The sequence below is a fragment of the Pristiophorus japonicus genome, chromosome X, assembly GCF_044704955.1.
Source record: "Pristiophorus japonicus isolate sPriJap1 chromosome X, sPriJap1.hap1, whole genome shotgun sequence".
NCBI classification, from domain to species: Eukaryota; Metazoa; Chordata; class Chondrichthyes; family Pristiophoridae; genus Pristiophorus; species Pristiophorus japonicus.
The window spans coordinates 4887049-4900288 of NC_092010.1; the positions used below are offsets into that span (position 1 = coordinate 4887049).

Below are 13240 nucleotides of genomic sequence, written 5' to 3' on the forward strand. Positions count from 1 at the left end.
TCTTGAATATATCCAATGAACTGGCATCAACAACTCTCTGCGGTATGGAATTCCATAGTTTAACAACTCTCTGACTAGAGAGAAGCAGACGGAGTGTGCATGTGACTTTGCCACAAGAGTGGATTTCCCCATGGCACAGGGTGCCATCGACTACATGCACGTAGCTTTGTGGGCACCGTATATAATTGCTGAGCAATATAGGAGCAAGAGTAGGCCATTGAGCCCCTCAACCCTATTCCTCCATTCAATGAGACCTGTCTCCATATACCAGTCTTTTGGCCCCGATCCCTTAATACCTTTAATGAACAAAATGCCAGCAAACTCTAATGCAAAATTAACAACTGATCTAGCATCAATAGCCCTTTGCGGAAGAGAGCTCCAAACTTCTACCACCCTTTGTGTGTCGAAGTCTTTCCGAATTTCACTCCTGAAAGGTCTGGCTCTAATTTTTAAACTATGCACCCCAGTCCCAGAATCCTAGTTTCTCTCTATCTACCCGATCTATTCCCCTTAATACCTTGAAAATATCGATCATATCACCCCTTAACCTTCTAAATTCTGGGGAATACAACCCTAATTTGTGTAATCTCTCCTTGCAACTTAACCCTTGAAGTCCGGATATAATTCTGGTAAACTTAAACTGCACTGCTTCCAAGGCCAATATATCCTTCCTAAGGTTTGATGTCCAGAACTGCTCACAGCAATCCAGATATGATTTAACCAGGGTTCTGTATAGCTGCAGCGTAACTTCTACCCCCTTGGAATTCTCGTCCTCGAGATAAAGGCCAGGATTCAATTTGCCTTTTTAATTATTTTGTGTAACTGTTCATGACAAATTAATAAGGTATTTACCTGAACTCCCAAGTCTCTATCAACCTCCACTGTTTTTAAGAACATAAGATCAGAGAACTCAACACAGAAGTCCAGTATCAAACATGGAAACTTTCTGATACGTGTTACTCAGCACTACACTGGGGAGCGACTGCTTTTCTCCAATGGATAGTCGGGTAGCTTTGTTTCAGAAATACGCTACAAGAACTTATGGAGATAAACATTAGACAAGGGGGAGAAATTGGAAACGACTCTTTTGCGGTACTTTTAACGCCGAGAAAAAGTTTGTGTCTCTCGCCCAGAAATCCGACAGAATCATTCCAGAGCTGACAGGGCGATAAATCAGCCGTTGCACACCAGAGCTGGGAGGCCGATAACGAAAGTTTGGACCGTACATCTTGCAGAACCAATGCGCAAGTGCAGAACTGCAAATCAGATCCTGGGAAAAGCCGATCCCGAAAGGCACGGCACAGTAATGCACCCATTAAAATTTTCATAATTACTTAGTTTCAACCTCTACCATTATGTTTATCAGCTGCTGCAAACTACAAGCCTCATGCACCGTGCTCTGTGTAAACTTTGCACTGACTGTGTCTTCTGAGGGAAGCGCAGATAGATTTTTAACCAATAAGGGAATTAAGGGTTACGAGGAGCGGGCGGGTAAGTGGAGCTGAGTCCACGGCCAGATCAGCCATGATCTTGTTGAATGGCGGAGCAGGCTTGAGGGGCTAGATGGCCTACTCCTGTTCCTAATTCTTATGTTCTTATGTTCATCTGTTTAAGTAGCCACCAGTTAACGACTCTGTGAGCCTGTACCGACTGTTTTTCCAGACATTGTTATTGCCGGGCACTCAGTGACTGAATTTACTGATTGGGGTGCAAGCATGCACGTTGTACCAAGAATATGTCATGATCGGAGTGATCGTCAGCAGGCAGGCACTAATGATTTGTGCCCCCGGAGAGCATCGAATGAATTTTACGTCGGGGCACTAAAAGCTGCGCACCCAGACGCTAAACTCTAACGCTCGCATTAACACCCCCTTTGGCCACTAACTGAGGCTATAGATAACTGAAAATCCAGCCCAGATACATTACCTTGTGCATAATCCCTTTGGTAACACAGTCAGTCTTGAGGCGGCTATTCTCTAATTCAGGAGCTGTGAGGTAAAGTTTTACAACACATTCTCCATTTCAGAACCAAAAAGCCCGATCGCAGATGGCGCCTCATTCTGAAGAGAATAAAGATGAAGGTTTCAGGGGCTTCACTGAGGACACTGCCTCAGCTATGGAAGAGACATTTTCAGTTAAAAAGATCAACAGAGAAACTAGTACCTTGGTTTGTGAAAATGAAGCTCGTAGTGAATCCAATAAAGGTATTTGTCCCAGAATAAAAGATTTCAGTAAATTATTTTTATTTTGAATAATTGGGGGTGTTTTAATGAGGAAGAGATGCTCTATGTTGATAACATGATTAATACAGGAGTCATTAAAATCATGTTAACACAGTGTCTTGCATTATTATGTAAATAACTTCAGCATCTCCTGTTCAACAAAAAACAAACCTTACATGCAAGAATATTACAATTAATTGATTGAATTTTTGTTCATGATCTTTTCAATTTATTCCACAGTTTTCTGCACTGGAAAGATTTTGGGTTCAGCAAATGAAGAAACAACCAAAGAGACTGAAAGCAGAAGATACAGTTTGAGAAATAGAGAGAGAAAAGTTTACACTGAAGAAAGGGAACTTTGTGACGATGATTACCTGTGTATGTGCAAAGTAACCAATCCATTTCCTCAGGGCAGGAATAATGTATTGGGTGTTTTGGTGTGATGACACATGGTCTTGGTTGACCAGGGGATTGGTGGAGCAACACAGCATGTCAGAGTGGTGGGACAGGAGTGCAGGCCTGTGTTTGCCCACAAACAGGCACCGATAGCTTTTCCTTATTGAAAAAGAACAATCACAAATATGATCCCAAACTATTGATGATAATTCTGGAATGTTGTAATAAAATAGAATAGGACGTTCAGTAATAATAAACTATTGGCCCCTGATTATAGGGAATAGCAACTCCTTGTCTAAGGTTGTGAAGCATCCTATGCCAGCCTACAGCAGGACCTGGACAACATCCAAGCTCGGGCTGACAAGCGGCAGACAACATTCAAACTTATGAAATGCAAGCAATGACCATCTCCAAAGAATTAACAATACAGCCAGAATTAAGTTGGGAAGCAGCATAGTTCTAAAGGCGTGTGGAAAGATTTGAATGACATAACTGAAAGGTCAAATTTGAGAAGTGGCAGTGTCCCCAAGAGTGATTTGCCTGATGGTTCAGAGGGACTTTGCTAACTGGATATGCAGCTTGAAATTCATTCAAAGAATGAGGAAGCTTAAGCTAAAGGAAATAATTCAGCCTCCTTGTGAAAAATTCCCTTCCTGCCCACTCCTAATCTTATCTGGTGTGGCACAGCTTGGTGATATTGTTGCCAGTTTTTGCATTGCTCTTGTTAATTGAGGGCAGTACTGCCTTCTTGGAGTAAAGAACCGAATATGTCACTCAGAACAAGCCCCTGTATACAACAGAGTGAGGGAAGATCTGACTGGCACTCGTGGGTGTAATTTTCATAGAGGGAAGATGCCCCAATTGTTTTCCTCAGCTGATAGATCACGGAAATATTGTACCTGTATGAGCAGACTAAATTGCAATCAAAAAATGAGGAAGTTCATATCTACGATAGAGAATCTATCCTTCCTCAGTCCTAGACCCCTTCACTTCAATGATCACTGAACAATGAACTGAGACACTGATCCATCTTTAATTTGTATTTTATGTTAGTTTGTGAAGATTGCGAGACATTTTTTATTGAGGAATGCCCTGTGCATGGTCCTCCAGTGTTCATAAAGGACACGATGGTCGAATCCAGTCAGCCAGACAGAGCACGTTTAACTATTCCAGACGGTCTCAGCATAGCGACCTCAAAAATTCGAAGCGGTCACAGAACTCTGAAGCCTCCTGCAACCGAACCTGCAGCCTCAGAAAATCTCCTTGCTGTTTCTCTTGGCTGTTCGGCCATGGCTTTCTCCACAATGACAATGAGGTGTCTCTGCAACAAAGCACTTCCCCCTTTATTAGTACAGAGAGCCAAGCCCAAACTTCATTGGTCAGCAGACAACACATGATACTGGCCCCCCTGTTCAGGGCTAAGCCAATCAGCAGCATGTTTAGCCCTGAGATAAGTGCTACAATCTTTATAATGAGACAGCATGAATTTTACAGGCTGTCTGCACCACTTTGAACAGGTGCAGGCACATCACGCTTCGCTCTGCCATCTCCCATTTTCAGGCCTAATCCAATTTCTCGGCCTATGTCAATTGCATTCTTACATTGATTCCCCACTCGTGTGTTTGAGGAACAGAGACTCTTGGTAATGGATGGCCTTGTAGCTGTTATCATTTTAATCCAATGACTTTGAACTGGAGCCAAGGTCAACGAAGAATGAGTCTACATTCCAGTCCCTTGTACTTTGTTCATAGTCTGATTGATCCAGTCCCGCTGTCTAATTCAGGTATTCTCCTATTAAAGCCATTCCAGGAGATTCCCAGAGCCTGCTGTCATTGTATTTATGGACAGAGGAGAGTCAGGCGACCTTAACCAACTCTCATCATTCCTTGTTTCAGAATGCATTGAACAGTATTTGCCAAATACAAATCTGGGGCGCTCTGACAATACAGTAATTCAGGGACCTTTCCCGACTGTACACTGATTCCAAAAAATTTTCAGCTCCATTCTATTTTTATAGTTCCTGTGCCACAACATTTCAGTCCAAGCCATTTTGCTGATCAGAGCACCCTGATGCAAAGGTATAATCACAGAAAACAGGTAAGGGGATGGTCAGTTAATACTAAAAGAAGTAGAGCGCAACTGTACAACAATCTTGTAATACTTGTTAAGGCTGATCACAGGCTAAAATAAAGATAAAGTTGCTTTTAAAATTTTTATTAATTCAGTCTTTATCAAAAAACCTTTCTCCAGATCAGTAAATCCAACAAGGATTTTGAATACATTGATGCAAAGGATGAATCAACATCAAATTGGATGAGGTGAGGCAAGACTGATAGCATACTGTGAGGATCACAAGACAGTAACAGATGAGGAAGTTCATTTCTCCCGTTTCATTTGATCATCCAGGACAATATCCGCCCAACAGACAGTCAGCCTCTCATTCTGGGTGGTGTGGCCGGGAAACCGAGTACAACATTTTAAATCAGCTCTCGGCGTTAAATTCAGCTGGATCTCTGGAAAACTCATATTTCTGGGTCTATGCACCTCCCCCGTCCCCATCACACCCTCCCCCTGCTCCCTCCCTGGAAATATCGGGGACATTGGGCCGTAAATTGCATCCTCTCCGGGGGTGTGTACGATGTGCACATGCGGCTGAAGAGGCCCCGCAAGATTCGGGTTTAGGAACGTAAAGCTCATTCACCAAAAGCCCACACTTGCGATCTGTGAAAGTTTCTGTTGACAGATCGCACAAAACCTGGGGAAGGGCCTTCACGGGTGGAGAGTTGGGCTATTTGCCCACCTCCTGCCCAACAACTGTCCTTAAAATTCTTACGCCTGGAAAAAGCAGGTGTAAGGCCTTTTACCAGCATAAGAGTTTTAAAAGATAAATTGTATCACTAATGTTGATATTAAACACCTTGCCATTAAGATAAGTTTATTGTTAATCTCATTAAAATATTTTTTTTAATTCAAAAAAACAATTTTTTTTCAAAAATATTCAATTCAATTTCCATTAATTTTAAATATGTGAGGTGTTTATTGTAAATTCATGTGTTGTGTTTCTGTGTTTTTGGGGGTATTCTCATTGCTAGTAATGGTAGCTTGTACAAACGAAACCCACCATTACTATCAATGAGAATACTCAATTATCATTGGTGGTCCAGGTCCACGTGATCCCAGGTTGCCCATAAGCTCCAGGATTGCAAGGGCCTCTGCTCTGGGCTGCACATCTAGGCCTCGGATCAGAAGTGATCATTCCTCCAGGTACTTTCGTTAAAAAAAATTTGGTTGGAGGCATCCGCCCACGGGAAGCCTCCGACTGCAATTTCTGGCTTATTATCTTTTGCATCTACACTGAAGTGATTGGTCTCCGCTCTCCACAGCAAGTTGAAATTTGTCCATGGCTGGGGACATGTTCTGTCATTCCAAAACACTATGCTAGTATGCTGTTCATTCAATTCAATTCAATTCAAAATTTTAACTTATTTTTGTCCACTGAAATGAAGAAAGATTTGCATTTACATCATGCCTTTCACGACTACCTGATGTCTCAAAGCACATTGCAGCCAATGAAATACTTTTGGACTGTCGTCACTGTTATAATGTGGCAATCGCAACAGCCAACTTGCATACAGCCAACTCTGCAAACAGCAATGTAATAATGATCAGAGAATCTGTTTTTGTTATGTTGATTGAAGGATAAATATTGGCCATGACACCAGGGATAACTCCCTGCTCTTCTTCGAAATAGTGCCATGGATCTTTTATGTCCAATTAAGAGGGCAGAGAGGTTTATGTGTTCAAGTTCCTGGAGTGGGAATTGAATCCACAAACTCCTGACTCAAATATTAAATATTTGTTTGTTATGTTCCAGATTTGTTAACTGTGCCAGAAAGAAGGAGGAACAGAACCTTGTAGCCTTTCAGCACTGCGCCAAAATTTATTACCGGACCTGCAAGCCTGTTCCTCCTCGGTGCGAGCTGCTGGTCTGGTATGGTGATGAATATGCCAAGGAACTCGGTATCAAAAGGACCACAATGTGCATGGCAAAACAAGAACCAAAACGTAAGGATTCTGACCAAAATACAAACTAGCCAAAGTATCATTTTTTTTTGTTACAATCTCAAAGGTGATTGATAAAGTGCCTCATAACAGACTTGTTAGCAAAATTGAAGCATGGATTCAAAAATGGCAAAGAGACAGAAAGCAGAGAGTAGTGCTGAATGCTTGTTTATCAGACTGGAACGAAGTATACAGTGTTATCCCCCAGGGGTCAGTATTAGGACCTCTGCTCTTTTTGATGTATATTAACGATCTGGGCTTGGGTATTGAGCGCATAATTTCAAAGTTTGCAGATGGCACAAAGTTTGGAAATGTAGTAAACAGTGAAGAGGATAGTAGAAATGTTCAGGAAGATGTAGATAAACAGGTGAAATGGGAAGAAACAGGGCAAAATTTGCTGCGGAAAATTCGGTGAAGTCATGCGACGGCAATAGCTTGCATGCACAGTGGGGTCAAGGACTGTTTTTTTTAGGAGAGGGTGATGACGGCAGAATTGAAGGAGAGGGGGCAGTACCTGAGGAGAGAGATCCGTCAACAATGCCGGCTAACATGGAAGCCAGAAAAGCAAGTTGGGTGGTCAGCAGTTTAGTGGGCATAGGGTCAAGGGAGCAGGAAGTGGGTCTTATGGACGAGATGAGCGTGGAGAGATCAGGAGGGTAGATCAGAGAGAAACTGGAGAGAGATGTGAGTTCAGGGCTCGGGTAGGGAGGAACCTCAGAGGAGTTTTGTCCCGGTGGGCTGGGGAAGGAAGGGAACTGACACATGCAGCTGATTGGATGGTCTAAATTATTGCGACAAAGAAGTCCATGGGCTCCTCACACTTGTTATTAGAGGTGAGTGTGGTGGAGACAGGGGAGAGGGGTTTAACAAGATGTTTAGTAGTAAAGAGTAATAGAAAAGTTAAAGATCCTATGGCACAATCTGTGGCCTAACTAAAACCGCCTTTCTCCACCTCCATAACATTGCCCATCTCCGCCCCTGCCTCAGCTCATCTGCTGCTAAAACCCTCATCCATACCGTTGTCACCTCACGACTTGACTACTCCAATGCAGTCCTCGCTGGACTCCCACATTCGACCCTACGTAAACTTGAGCTCATTCCAAAACTCGGCAGCCCATGTCCTAACTCGCACCAAGTCCCACTCACCCATTACTCCTGTGTTCACCGACCTACATTGGCAATGTCTCGATTTCAAAATCCTCATCCTTGTTTACAAATTGATGCTTTTATTTGTACTGTAAAAATAGCCACGCTTGTCTCTGATTGGTCCCCTTGGAGGATAAGCCACACCCTGAAGTTTCTCTGGAATGTGTAACTGGGACTGCCTAGCTCAAGTTCTCACTGACTTTGCAAATTGTAACTTGATCCACTTTGACTTCCAGAAGCCACAGAGGTTAGATCTCCCCAGAAACCACCAAGTGCCAGCTGAACTCCCTTACCCCAGCGCAAGTGTGTCCCTCCCCCAGCCAAAGTCACTTACCCCCATTGCAAGTGTTGCCTCCCCTCCCCCCGCCTTAGATGGGGTATTGTGTGTGGATTGTTAACGGGTTTATTGGGTATGAAATAAATGGTGACAGTGTCGTAACTTCTGGATTGGAAGGTCCTCTCTCCCCTCCGATCCCCCCCGTGTCTCTTTCTTCACCCCCATCCCGTCACTCACTACCACTTACTCCCCCCTCCCTCTCTATCTCTTCCCACCCCTTCTCCGGGCTCGCTCTCTCTCTCCCCCAGGCTCTCTCTCTCCCTCCCCCCATGCCCTCTCTCTCTCTGCCCCAGGCTCTCTCTCTCCCCCTGCAGGCACTCTCTATCTCTCCCTCCACCCCTCCCTTCCAAGCTCTCTCTCTCTCTCTCCCCAAAGCACTCTCTATCCCCCAGGCGCTCTCTCTCTCTCTCTCTCTCCCCCAGGCTCTCTTTCTCTCTCTCTCACTCTCTCCTCCAGGCACTCTCTCCCCCAGTCTCTCTCTCTCTCTCACTCTCTCCCCCAGGCACTCTCTCCCCCAGGCTCTCTCTATCTCTCCCTCCCCGCCTACCCTCCAGGCTCTCTCTCTCCCCAGTGATCTTTCTCTTTTCCCCCAGGCACTCTCTTTCTCTCTCTCCCCTCTAGGCTCTCTCTCTATCCATCCCCCACTCGCCCCCCCTCCCCGCCCAGGCTCTCTCTCTCTCCCAGGCTCTCTCTCTCCCTCCCCCCATGCTCTCTCTCCACCCTAATCACCCCACCCCCAGGCTCTCTCTCACGCCAGCCCTGCCTTCCAGGCTCTCACTCTCAATCCCCCTCATCCCCCCCAGGCTTTCTCTCTCCCCTGTCCCCCAGTCTCTCTCTCTCTCCCCCCTCACCCCAATCTCTTTCTGTTTCCCCCCCACCCCGCCTCAACCCAGGCTCTCTCTCTTGCTTTCTCTCTCTCTCCACCCCAGGCTCGCTCTCTCTCTCACCCCCCCACCCCCAGGTGCTCTCTCTCTCTCCCTCTCTCTCTCCCGCCCTGCTCAATGTCTCTCTCTCTCTCTCCTCCCACTTCACTAGGCTCTCTCTCTCTCTCTCTCCACTCCCCCCACCCCGCCCAGTGTCTCTCACTCTATCTCTTCACCCCCCCACCAGGCACTCTCTCTCTCTCTCTCTCTCCTCCCACCTCACCAGGCTCTCTCTCTCTGCTCCCACCTCACCAGGCTCTCTCTCTCTCTCTCTCCACTCCCCCCGCCCCGCCCAGTGTCTCTCTCTCTATCTCTTCACCCCCCACCAGGCACTCTCTCTCTCTCTCTCTCTCCCCCGGTCGCTTGGAGCCCGCGGAGGATTAGAGTCGGTGGTTGCTCGGGGAACATGGTCGGACTGATTGCATGGTCCTCCTTCCAGTTCGGGGCCACACGTCCGGACCTGGAACTTCCGGTTTGGGCGGGAGGCATCGGGGGCAAAGTCGTGACAGGACGCATGTGCAGAAGGACAGAAAAAAATGCAGTACAAATAGTCAATCTCTTAACAAATCCCTCCATGGCCATGCCCCTCCCTATCTCCGTAATCTCCTTCAGCCTCACAACTCCCCAAGATGCCTGCACTCCTCAAACTCTGACCAATTGAGCATCACTGGTTATAACTGCTCAACCATTGGTGCCCATGCCTGGGCCCCAAGCTCTGGAACTCCCCCCTATACCTCTCTGCCTCTCTTTCCTCCTTTAAGACGCTCCTTAAAACCTACTTTTTTTGAACAAGTCTGCCGCAATTTCTCATGTGGCTCAGTGTCAAATTTGTTTGTTTTATCTTAACACATCCTGTGAAGCACCTTGGGACATTTTATTATGTTAAAGCCGCTATATAAATACAAGTTATTGTTGTTGCCCACCTGACAGAACAGACAGGGCCTCGGCTTAATGTCTCATCCAATAGACAGCACCTCCGACAGTGCAGCACTCACGCAACCTTCTGACTCAGGCGAGTGTGCTACCCACTGAGCTATAGTTGACACTGAGGAGAGACTGAGTAGATTGGGTCTGTACTCTCAGGAGTTTAGAAGAATGAGAGGTGATCTTGTTGAAACATTTCAGATTCTGAGGGGGAGTGACAGGGTAGATGCTGAGAGGCAGTTTCTCCTGGTTGGAGAGTCGAGAATTAGGGGGCACAGTCTCAGGATAAGCAGGCGACCATTTAAGACTGAGATGAGGAGGAATGTCTTCAGAGGGTTGTGAATTTTTAGAATTCTCTACCCAAAAGGGCTGTGGATGCTGAGTCATTGAGTATATTCAAGGCTGAGATAGATAGAAATTTTAATCCATGGGTTTCAAGGGATGTGGAGATCGGGCAGGAAAGTGGATTTCAGATCGAAGATCAGCCATGATCTTACTGAATGGAGCAGGCTGGAGGAGCCGAATGGCCGACTCCTGCTCCTAATTCTTATGTTATGTGTAGAGACCAAAGAAGCTGAGGTATTTCTCCTTATAGCAGAGAAGGTTAAGGGGAGCATTATTAGAGATGTTCAAAAAATGTGTGGGTTTTAATAAGACTAGATAGAGAGAAATTGCTTCCACTGGCAGGAGTGTTGCTAACATAAAAACATAGAAAATAGGTGCAGGAGTAGGCTATTCGGCCCTTAGAGCCTGCACCACCATTCAATATGATCATGGCTGATCATTCACCTCAGTACCCTTTTCCCGCTTTCTCTCCATACCTCTTGATCCCTTAGAGCCGTAAGGGCCACACCTAACTCCCTCTTGAATATATCCAATGAACTGGCATCAGCGACTCTCTGCGGCAGGGAATTCCACAGGTGAACAACTCTCTGAGTGAAGAAGTTTCTCATCTCAATCCTAAATGGCCTACCCCTTATCCTAAGGCTGTGTCCCCTGGTTCTGGACTTCTCCAACATCGGGAACATTCTTCCCGCATCTAACCTGTCCCATCCCATCATAATTTTATACGTTTCTATGAGATTCCCTCTCATCCTTCTAAAGTCCAATGTATAAAGGCCCAGTTGATCCAGTCTCTCCTCATATGTCAGTCCAGCCATCCCTGGAATCAGTCTGGTGAACCTTCGCTGCACTCCCTCAATAGCAAGAATGTCCTTCCTCAGATTAGGAGACCAAAACTGAACACAATATTCCAGGTGAGGCCTCACCAAGGCCCTGTACAATTGCAGTAAAACCTCCCTGCTCCTATACTCAAATCCTCTCGCTAAGAAGGCCAACATACCATTTGCCTTCTTCACCGCCTGCTATACCTGCATGCCAACTTTCAATGACTGATGAACCATGACACCCAGGTCTCGTTGCACCTCCCCTTTTCCTAATCTGCCACCATTCAGATAATATTCTGCCTTCGTGTTTTTGCCACCAAAGTGGATAACCACACATTTATCCACATTATACTGCATCTGCCATGCATTTGCCCACTCTCCTAACCTGTCCAAATCACCCTGCAGCCCCTTAGCGTCCTGCTCACAGCTCACACCGCCACCCAGTTTAGTGTCATCTGCAAACTTGGAGATATTACACTCAATTCCTTCATCCAAATCATTAATATATATTGTAAAGAGATGGGGTCCCAGCACTGAGCCCTGCGGTACTCCACCAGTTATTGCCTCCCATTCCGAAAAGGACCCGTTTATCCTGACTCTCTGCTTCCTGCCTGCCAACCAATTCTCTATCCACACCAGTACATTAGCCCCAATACCATGTACCTTGATCTTGTACACCAATCTCTTATGTGGGACCTTGTCAAAGGCCTTTTGAAAGTCCAAATACACCACATCCACTGGACACAGGGAATAGACAAAAAAGGTCATGGGAGATGAGGAACAATCTTTTTGAGTTGTTAGGATCTGCAACGGACTGCCTGACAGAGTGGTGGAAGCAGCTTCAATAGTCACTTTCAGAAGGGAATTGGATATATACTTGAAAAGGAAAAAATTGCAGGGCTATGGGGAAGAGTAGGGGAGTGGGACTGATTGGATAGCTCTGCAAAGAGACAGCACAGACATGATGGTCCAAATGGCCTCCTACTGTGCTGTGTGATTCTATGATCATTGACTGACTGTGACTTTTATTTTGTAATAGGGGATAGAGAGCAATGAAAGATTCAGGTATAACTAAGTCTGTACAGGCTTTACCGGTTCCCAGTATCCCGACCTGGACAGTAGTTGAGGCGGTATCATTGCCCTGAGTACTCTTGGACTGGGAAGGGGTGAATTCAGCAAGTGATCCCTCTCCTGATCCCTGTACAGTGACTCTTTGGTGTGTCAATTATCCTCAGTCACTCGCACTGTTGTCTCTGAGACAAAGGATGTTCCCACACAATAGGCACTGAGGTCAGGAACTGCTCCCTTAAATATCATCCGGCTACTTTTCAGCTTAAGAAAGAATTGCATCATATCGCCCTTTTGATGTGCTCAGGATGTCCCAAAGTTCTTTAGAGGCAATGACTTACTTTTAGAAGTGCAATCACTGTTGTTTTTTGGCTAATGCAGCAGCACAGTTTGCACACAGCAAGATCCCACAAACAGGAATGAGATAAATGGTCTGGTGATGGGATTGTTCTTGTCCAACTTAACAAGCAGACAAGAAAGACTTGCACTTATATAGTGCCTTTCACGACCAGCGGACATCTCAAAGCACTTTTCAGCCAATGAAGTACTTTTGGAGTGTAGTCACTGCTGTAATGTGGCAAGTCAACTTGTGTACAGCAAGCTCCCACAAACAGCAATGTGATAATGACCAGATAATCTGTTTTTGTTATGTGATTGAGGGATAAATATTGGCCAGGACACAAGGACAAAGTTCAGCACGGTTTGAAAGATGACACCTCTGACAGTGCAGCACTCCCTCAGTACAGCAAATGTTGCAAATGTCTGAAACTTCTGTCCCTGTTGTTTCAGGCACCAGCTGTTTATGATTCTGCCATCCCCATTTGCAACATTTAATCATTCCTGCCTTCCACCCGATCACAGACCGTCCCTTTTGTTCATTCCTCCCCTCCCCCCTTTCCATGCCTCTGCACCTGCTTCAAACCTGTTACATCTCTGACATTTCCAGTTCTGACAAAGGGTCTCAGACCTGAAACGTTAACTGTTTCTCTCAGCACA

At 45.6% G+C, this 13240-nt stretch overlaps 1 long non-coding RNA gene across 1 annotated transcript in view; it reads right to left on the reverse strand.

Moving 5' to 3' along the window:
* The window catches only part of LOC139240829 (uncharacterized), a 163507-nt gene that overhangs the window by 3534 nt on the left and 146733 nt on the right, over positions 1 to 13240 (reverse strand). The gene's annotated exons all lie outside the window — the stretch shown is intronic.